The sequence below is a fragment of the Jaculus jaculus genome, chromosome 1, assembly GCF_020740685.1.
Source record: "Jaculus jaculus isolate mJacJac1 chromosome 1, mJacJac1.mat.Y.cur, whole genome shotgun sequence".
NCBI lineage: Eukaryota > Metazoa > Chordata > Mammalia > Rodentia > Dipodidae > Jaculus > Jaculus jaculus.
In genome coordinates, this window is record NC_059102.1 from 256,050,087 (window position 1) to 256,060,581 (window position 10,495).

Consider the following 10,495-nt stretch of genomic DNA (forward strand, 5'->3'; position numbering starts at 1 on the left):
AGGTGGTCTTCCAAAACCATTAATTCAGTAGGTGATCAGCTGACTTTGAAAAGCTGGGTAACTTCTTCAACAGTCTCACTCCCCTCCCTAAAATGAACAACTGGTCCAATCCTCAAAGGCAGTGTAATCATTCAAATAATTTCAAATGAACCAGACAATAGTCTCTGGCCAAAACTTTTGGTGCCATATATTTCTTCTAATATCAGTCCATTTCTCCTAATTCAATCCTGCTCAATTTCTCAGGTCACAAAAGGATCATAGTCAGCCTCTCATACAAACTGCTTCTAGCCCCTCCCTACAAAGTTCTTCTTCCCTTCATAAAACTAAGGCTCACAGTTCACAGTATTTAGGTCTTTCAAATGTCACCAGAATGGTCCATCAAGCTCTGCTTACAGTTCTGAAAGTGTCTTTCAGTCCAAAGTTTCAAATCCTTCCATACTCCTCATGCTAATTTTTTTTCAAAAGATCAAAAGCTACAGGGTCAAGTTTCTAGTGATTACAACCCCACTCCTCTGGTACCAGATTTCTGTTGTAGTTACCATCTCATTTCTGGGACAAAACACCTAACCAAAAGCAACTTATGGGATGAAAACATTTATTTTGGAATATAGTCTTGAGAGGAATCTTCGTAATGGCAGGGGGAAGCATGGAAGGAGCAGAAGTAGGACTTCACAGTCTTGCTACAGCAGGTGGAAAATAGCACAAAGGAAATGAGCCAAGAACTGGCAAAGGGTAATGTGACCATAATACCCCAAAGCCTGTTCTCAACAGCACACCTCTTCCAGCAAGGTGCTACTTCCCAAATTTCCATTGGTTGGGAGTGAAGCATTCAAAATATATGAGTTTATAGCGGCCATCTGAATCAAATTACCACACATGTGATGTGGGGTGTGTGTGAGCATGTGTGTGTGTCCAGGGCTATACACATGTGTATATAGATGTGCATGCCATATATGTGTATATATATATGGGGCATGCATATCTATATACACATGTGTGTGTGTATATATATATATATATATATATATATATATATATATATGTATATAGATACACATACATATATATGTCTATATATGCATATATATATGTATGTATCTATGTATGTATGTGTATATATATATGAAGAAGCCAGAGGAGAATATTAGGTGTCCTTCTCAATAACTCATCCATATGTTAACTGTAGATGGAGCTTTCCATTGCACCTGGATTTTGCATTTTCTTTTTTACTTGGTTGCCATTAAGTCTCAATGATTCTCACATCTCTACTCCCTTCAAGACTGGAGTTACAGTTGTTTATGGCCCTGTTCAGGTGTTTATCTGAGTGATGGAGTTTAAAGCATAGCATTTTTTTCTTTGTGCTTTGGAAGGTATGATGTCCCTCTAGTCCAGGATGACCAGGAATTCACTATAGGTCTTGAACTCATGGTGACCCCCCCTACGTCTGCCTCCCAAATGCTGGAATTAAAGGCATGTGTCACCACACTTGCTTCAAACACAGGATTATTTAGGTCCTCATGCATGTTCAGCAAGCACCCTTACCTATTAAGCCATCTCCCTATACCTCCCTGTTTAATATAATTTAATAGAAGCCCAAAATCTATTAACTTTAGAGGCCATAATGAGACTTACAAAATGTTGATAAAATTTTTAACATTAACTACCCAATCTTGGTATATGTTCTTGTTTTGTAAGCCTTTAGATCCCAACCTTAGTACAAGTAGTTCATAAAATGAGAGTGATATTACCATAATAAAGCTTGTTTGTATTAAGACATTGACAGTGATACAAAAATCTCCATTGGAGGACTAAAGAGATGACTTAGAGGTTAAGGTGTTTGCCTGTGAAACCAAAGGACCCAGGCTCGATTCTCCAGGAGTTACATAAACCAGATGCAAAAGGTGGTGCATGCATCTGGAGTATATTTACAGTGGCTGAAGGCCCTAGCATGCCCATTTCCCCCACCTCTGTCTCTCAAATAAGAAAATAAATAAAAGTTTAAAATCCCATTGAAGAAATTCAATATAAAGCAGGATTACAGTTCTGCTGTTTAATAATTAACTGTCTTACTCGGTAAAATTGTAATCCATAATGGGCCAAAGCCACAAGAAATAACTAATCCCATGATCATGATGATAAAGCATTGAAAATCTACAATAGACATTTATCATTTAACTTTCAGAGTGTTCTTGCCAATATTTCCTTTGGCTGATAGCCTTCAGCAAGTGTGGGCAACATTTAAAAGTGACAAGAACCATAATGCTTTGTAGATTCATGTTTGGGTCCCTATCTTTGCACAAATTATTCATTAAATATGGACATTAGCATCACTTCTGCACAGAGAGGTCATTGTGTAGATGCAAGAGAACAATGTTACATCTGCAATGTCTTCAGAAACCAAGCCTAATGAAATATATCAAATTCTGCATTTCTTCTTCTCCTAGCTAGACCCTAATCTACTTGTGTGCTGACGTTAATACTCATTCTAGGTTTCCAAGCCTGATTGATGATGTCTTTGAACAGTTTGGAAAGGAATAATCAACCACAAAACCCAACTAGAAGTTGAGCTGAATTTAAAATCCTAAACATTTAATGTGCTTTGATTTACACATACTGAAAGGCTTAAGAAATTCAGATTACTTATGAATGTGTCATCATTCATTGACTTAACATTTAATTTTACTTTTAAATATTCCTGTGTATGTTGTACATTCCTGAATTACCCCCTGACCTTTGGCAGAACTTTATATAATCAGATTTATACAGTGATTTTCTCATGGCATCACTGGATACATCTCTCTCAGAAATATAAAACTACACTTTGTATGCTCCTGATTATTAATTATATATAGTTGATTAGTGATCATGAAATAAATCTAGCGATTACAGCAAGATTTTTTTTATTATTCTCTGAAGGCATTACTCTAATATTCGTAACAAAGATTTGTAGAATTTATATGAGGTGGATGTGATTTACTAAATTGTTATCACATAATGTATGTGGATGTAGGGATTGAACAGGATTTTAAGCTTATTTTGAAGAGTTCAATTAAAGACAGCAGAATGTCATATATTAGAATATTATCACAATTTCAAGTTCTTCTATGTACTCAGCACATTCATTCCACGGTAATTGAGAAATTCTGCCTATTGTATGTTGTGTAACAACATATAATTTATCTTTCCTGAGAACATACTAGACACTTGATATGTATAATTACCAAATTTTATTTTCCTTACAAGCTTATTATCTCTGGTTAGGAAAATCAGACAAATAAGTGGCCTAATCCTTACTTTCAGCTACCTGAAAGACAATTTGGAAAGAAGATTGTTTTTCACTGAGACATTAATGTTATCTGATGACAGGTTAGAAAAATGAGAATTACTCTACAGGGAACTTGAGATTGAAGTCTCTAGTTATTACAGCTCTTATTAGGTGCACAAGAGGGCTAATGAGTTCATTTTTGAGCTGCTTTGTCGTCAAAAAGACACAGTTGCCCATGTAGACCCATGTTCAGTCTTCTCTGGGGTGCTTGTGATGCCCTGAGTGTTATACTTACAAATCAAAGATAGGCTCCAATCAATCATTTATATAAAATATTTCTCTGAACTATGGGAGGAGCACAAGACACAGGCCACAGACTTTACTTCTGAGTGACAGTAAAATTATTATAATTTAATCTGCTAGTGATAACCATGAAAACTCTTTTTAAATGAATTGTTAAATGGAAAATGTTATTCATATGAAACAAGAGACATTCAGATAATTTGGAATTCTCAGTCCCAAACTATGGTTTTCTAACTCACAAATTCTCACAAGTATACCAAAGTTAGCAGTCAGGCATTGTGAGTGAACCTTCCATTAGGCATGAAATACTTGAAGAATATACCTGACCCATTAGTAATACTCAGCAGCAAATAATCCAATTAAAAAAGAGCAAGAATTCAATAGGTTGTATATTTATTGTTTTTCGAGATAAGGTCTCTCTTTTGTCTCTGGCTGACTTCAAAGTCACAATAAACATCCTGAGTGCTGGGATTGAAAGAATGTGCCTCCATACCCAGCAGAAAGAGAGAGAAACACACAGAGAGAGAGAGAGAGAGAGAGAGAGAGGGAGGGAGGGAGGGAGAGAGAGAGAGAGAGAGAGAGAGAGAGAGAGAGGGAGAGAGAGAGAGGGAAGAGGAGAGGAGAGGAGAGGAGAGGAGGGGAGGGGAGGGGAGGGGCGGAGCGGAGCGGAGCTGAGCGGAGCGGAGCGGAGAGGAGAATGGGTGCACCAAGGCCTCCAACTGCTGCAAATGAACTCCAAATACATGAGTCACTGTGCATTTGGCTTTATGTGGGTACTGGGGAATAGAGTCTGGGTTAGGCTTTATGGGCCATTAAATATTTTTTATATATAAGATACATGTTGAGACATGGTTTAACTATTAAGAAAAAATGGTTAGCACTGTACAATTGAAATGGTCAGGATAACTGTTTCACCACTTTCCTGTGTTTGGCCTTCATTTTCCAGTTAACTTATTTAAGCTGCTAACAAAGTGAAAATGAAAACACTATGTAACACAAGTCAAGTTTCTGCATCTTCAGGTTAAAAATAATCTTTCACGGATGGACAGATACCTCAGTGGTTAAGGCATTTGTCTGCAAAGCCAAAGGACCCAGGTTTAATTGCCCAGGACCCACATAAGCCAGATGCACAAGGGGGCACATGCATCTAGAGTTCCTATGCAGTGCCTGCAGGCCCTGCTGTGCCCATTCTCTCTCTCCCTGTCTCTGCTTCTTTCTCCCTCTCAAATAAATAAATAAATAAAGTAATTTTACAATAATATAGCTAATATTGTACTTCTTGCCAGCCATTTTTTTTTACTAAAACTATATTTTTCATTTTCTTTGATATGCTTATAAGTAAAGAATAGGCCACATTCAGTAACCTTACCTACTTACCTAGAATAGTCAACCATACTGTGCTCTTCTGCACCCTCAGCACCTCACACCTCATTGGGCATATTTAGTCCATGGATGTCTTATGAAGTTTAATTGATGCAAAATAATTCAGAATTCACATTGTCAGGAATGGACAGGTAATACTGAATTAGCAAAGATTTAAATATAAGTCTCCTGGATTACAGTAGCAGGGCCATCTTTCCAGGATATTCCCTTTAGCTATTACCATTTTACATATTTATTTATTTAAGAGAAAAAGCAAATGGGAATACCAGGGCCTCCTATCACTGCAAACTCCAGGCACACATGTGCATACTCTATATCTGGCCTTTTATGGGTATTGGGGAATCAAACCCAGGGCCATCCATCTTTGTAAACAAGTACCTTTAACCACTGAGGAATCTCTCCAATCCCCAGGCCATTCATTCCCTGTGGCTTCATGTATCTCCCTCAGCTGAGTATGGCATTCCATTGAGTGCTATCTCTATACTGTTCTAGAGCACTTGACTTGTCCTAAGCCTCTCATGATTAGTGTGCTTTATGAATGACAACATTTCTGGAAGAGAGAGAAGAAAGCAGATGCTGTGTTTGCTCCCTTGCTTAGACACGATAAGCATAAGCATCACTACAAGTATCAATACCATTAACTCTTACTTGGAAAATATCTTAGTTGAGTCATTTAGAATAGCACAGGTGATCACATTTTTATCATGTTAAATTCATAAAACTACATCACACCAGAAATATTTTATGACTTCATCGTCTTTTATTATGTATTTTTGCTTATCTTTACTGCTTTACTTTACTTTTCTCATCTGGAAGAACGGAGACACCCTGGAGAGTCTCTCTTGCATATCCATAAACACTCCTGGTAGAACTACTTCCTGTTTATGAACATGTCCTCTCCTCTGAAGGGAAGGAGCTCCTACATTTCATTCATCTTTCTCTGGTCACATGAATCTCCCCAACACAGGCTTCTCTCTCCCACTCACACATTCAGGACACGTGTACAGCAGATGCCATGGGACTGACAACTTCTGGGTTTCGATTTCCTTGTGTCCTAAAAATTCATTGTTAGTGTGTGTGTGTGTGTTTGTAGGGGGGCATAGTATAGTTTGAAATCAGCAATTCCTAAAGAGACCTACATATAAGAACAGGCAGGAAATCAGATATGAACTTGCAATGTAATATACTGACATTTAAGAAAAAAAATTGCCCTGAATATGTATTGACACCATGTTATTATTCCAGGAGTTGATAATACTTCCTCCTACAATACTACTGAGAATTTTTCTGAACCACTTTTTCCAGTTCAGCTTGGTAATGCCTGTCATCCTTTTCTATGTTTAAAAATAAGCCACTTAGTGAAATACCTCATCATGCTCAGAAGTCAAGGTATTAATGTCATTTCTTATTTTAGTCAGCATCTTTTCTCTTCAAATTTATGCTTATTCTGAAGGCTTTCCATCCGAAATATTTTTCATGATTTTTTTTCACCCTTAGAAGTTGCACACTTGTGACAATGTAAGGGTCACCTGGAGAATAGTACTGGTGGTATTCAGTGCATGAAGGAGCAGACATTCACCACACATATTCATTGTTTCCCAGAAAGCATGAAAGATTAGAATTTTCCAAGTGTCCTATACTCTAGGCTGCCTAAGTCAGTATGCTGCTCATATTCAAGAGGGATGTTTATCACTGAACAATCTATTTATGAATAGTATCACAGTTTCCACTTACTGTTAGTTTCTCCTTTGTATAAAATATATGGAGCCATCACACTTCTCTGCTTATCTGACCTTTTGGCTTCTGCATTTCCCCTGCTATCTCCTTCTCTTGCTTCCCAATGAGAGAGGTAATATCACGCATAATCATTGGTAATTCAATGCCAGTTGGCCACCACCTCTACAATTCTTATAGATACCTTCAGGGCCTGTTATCTGAGAACCCCTAGCTGCCAGTGAAACCTTAATGAAAAGCCTTACCATCAAATTTCTTGCAGTCTAATAAGAGGCAAAGACAGGTAGACAAATCATTATGGAGCACTATGAGAAATGCTAAAAGACATACATAATGTGTCTCAAAACAAACAGCTATCTATTCCCAGTTGAAAAGAAAGGAAAATATCAAGGCGAATTTAAAGTGGAGAGAAAAGAATAGCATGTAATATTTCCTCATACCTAAGTATAATTAACTCCTACAATAACTGGACATTTCTAGCCCCCACCCCTGAGCGTCAGCTTCCCAAAAATGTACATGCAGTGTCCTTTCCAAGTTTAGGACCTCTAATTGTTCAAAATTTTAAAAAGTGACACTGAGGATATAGGACCAGTGCTTTTCATTACTTAACAGGAGATAAAATGACTCAGTTGTTTTCTGAAGCAGGAAAACCTGGATACTGAAGTCCTTGTCCTCCAATCATGGACAGGTTATAGTTCTCTAGGAATCAGACTTATCCATTAGGAGAAGATATATAAGGTGATCTTTAAGAATAATTATATGCCCCTCCAAAAGAATAATAAGAATAGTCTCCATCTGGCATCAAAAAGACTCAGGTTCAATTTCTTGTTGAGCCACAAAGTAACTGAATAGTATGGGTATAACTTCCCTTGTATATTCTCACCCCTAAAAATGAAAAAAAATAATACTGGATTGTGACATGATCTTCTCCTCAGACCAGTAATGAGGATTCAACTGCATGTGAAGCACAAAGAATGTTGTGGTACATGAGCTGGATACTCTTTGGGAATGCCTATTTATAACAGAAATAAAGTTGGTGGCTGTTAGAAAGGAGGAACAATCTAATATTGACAGATTTGTTTAAGGATAATGTTCTTTAATAAATATATGTTTATAACAAAATATTTTATCTATACTTATTAGTCCACTGCATATCTAATATTTTTCTGCTATGTAACTTCAAAAATTGAGGAAGTCTTTACGGATAAAAAATGTCCTCCAGCCACCAGACAGCTAAAGGGACATCCTGGCAACAGCATGGGTATTATTATTTTTCTAAGACAGAATCCATCACTGAGTCCAAGCTTAGCCCCTCAGTGATTTCCTGGGGTGTGAGGGAAATATCAGAATATCTCTAGAGGGGACTTAACTTTGTCCTGCAAAATGATTCAGAGAACACTAAGATGTAGAAGTGTCTTAGAAGATCCATCATCTTTCAGGTTAGTAGGAAGCACATTCCACAAGTTTCTGTGGTCGGCAGTATATGGAATGTGCACTATATATCAGTGGCAGATGGGGACAGTCACTACCTAAAGCCAGCTAGCAGAATGTAGCAAACAAGCAAAGGATAAAAGACACAAGATTGGAAAACGAACATGTAATTTTGAACTGATGGAAGCTGAGCATTTCCTATGTGAGGCACCAGGTGTTTACTTTGTTCTCCAACATGTATCACCCTTTATTTTGTAAGAAAGTTCTGACTTCAATGGAGACAGAAAAAACAGAATTAAGTAAAAACAAAATGGCCAAGATGCCCACAAATTGATACAACTTATAATTATAGGACATGACATGCATTATTCATACATGCTTATATGCAGATTTACACATTTTGTGTTCTTAGAACCATACTGAGAGTCAAGTTGGACTCAGTGGTATTTTCTCATTGCTTGTGATCAAATATCTAACTAAAGCATCTTAAGGTAGAAAAGGCTTATTTTGGCATACATTCAGAATGGTTCTTTCCTGTTCAGATAATCTTTCTGGAAATATTCTCATAGATATACTCAGAGGAGTTTTCCATGGTGATTTGAAACTCCCACATTTTGGCAATCAAGGCTAACCATCACACAATCCTTGTCAAATTGACACTCAAATACCAACTCATAACCTTCCACACGTGACCCTTAGTTTTACTTTTAACTCATAAAGCAAAATGCACTTAGTCCATCTCTAAAAGTCTCCATAGTTTTTAACAGTCTAGCCACTGTTCAAAAGTCTAAAGTCTCTGCTAAACTCAAAACAATTTTTACATGGGGATCCTCTGTAAAATAAAACACAAATTACATCAAATATACAATGACACAAATACAAATTGCCTTTCCAAAAGGGAATAATGGGGCCATAGTAATGAAAGATTAACTCCAAACAAGACTGAAATCCAACAGAGCTTACATGAATTTCTGTCGCACCATGTCTGGCATCTGTGACTTTTAACAGAATCACCTGTGATCCACAGGGCTTTGGGAGGCTTGCGCCTCCAGCTCTGCTGTCTATAGCACACATTAGCACCTGTCTTTGTCAAGCTTTCATCCATGCCTGTAACTTTCCTCAGAGGGCAGCCCATAGTTCTGACATTTGTAATATCCCAAGGTTTCCACCACTTAAGTTTTACCTTCATGGCTTTATGCAACACCCTTTCATGGACCCACTGTCAGAGAATCCAAGACTGCCACACATTGTCTGGCCTCAGCATTTCTCAGGTACATTGGTGCTTTCCCTTTGTCCTCCTAATTTTGCCTTTTTCATGTTTGCAGAAAAATGGCACTACCAAGTCCAACTGCTAGCTTGGAATGTAACCTGGTCCATTTTGAGCCACACTGTAGATGCTTCTATCTGTAATGGTGGCTGTGGTAGTTTGAATACAATAATTTCAATGTATGGCCCAAGATTAACCTTGCAACTTGGGATTCCAGCTGCTTGGTTGGAGGAGGTGGCCCTATAAGCAATCATGGAGTCCTAGGGTAGCTTGGGGGCAGATCTTCAGTGCAGAGACCTACTAGGTATAAAAAGAGAAATTTGAATGCTAGTTGTGTACAGTTTGTGGTGCTGGCTCTTGCTGCTGTTTTCCTGCTTAGATCTGTAAAAGGGAGCCAGCTTCGTCCACCATTGATGGTATTCTTGACTCTAAACGCCTGAAATCAAACCGGTTCCTCCCATAAACCACCTTGTTTGGATGTTTGTTGCAGCAATGAGATGCTGAGTGCAACAGTGGCTGAAACGCAAAAGACATTTTCCTAGTCACTTGTTTTTGATCAGGGAAGCCCTTCTGCAAAATTCTTAGGTCAAACTCACTCCTTTCAAATGAATTCCATTTTCATAAGTTGGAGGCTCCAATGAGTTGGGTGTTGTCTTCAGAATCTTTTCTTAAAATATTCCAGTTATTTATTTATTAGAGAGAAGGAAAGAGAATGGGTGCACCAGAGCCTTTAGCCACTGCAAATGAACTCCAGACACATGTGCCACCTTCTGCATCTGACTTACTTGGGTACTAGGGATTGATCCTGGGTACTTAGGCTGTGCAGGCAAGTGCTTTAACTAGTAAGCCATCTGTCTAGCCCAGAATACCTATCTTATGTTTGTAGTGAAGAGCTCTAGGTTTCTCTTTAGTAGAGTAATATCAGTTACTTTCTCATTGCTGGGACAAAATACTCAATCAAAAGCGGCTTATGGAAGGAAAGAGTTCAATTTGGCTTATAGTTTCAAAGGAAAGTTTCACAGTGGCAGTCAAAGCATGGCAGAAAACAGAAGTCAGTCTAGGTTACATCTCACCAGAGACAGGAAATAGAGAATGGGAACATAAAGTGGAGC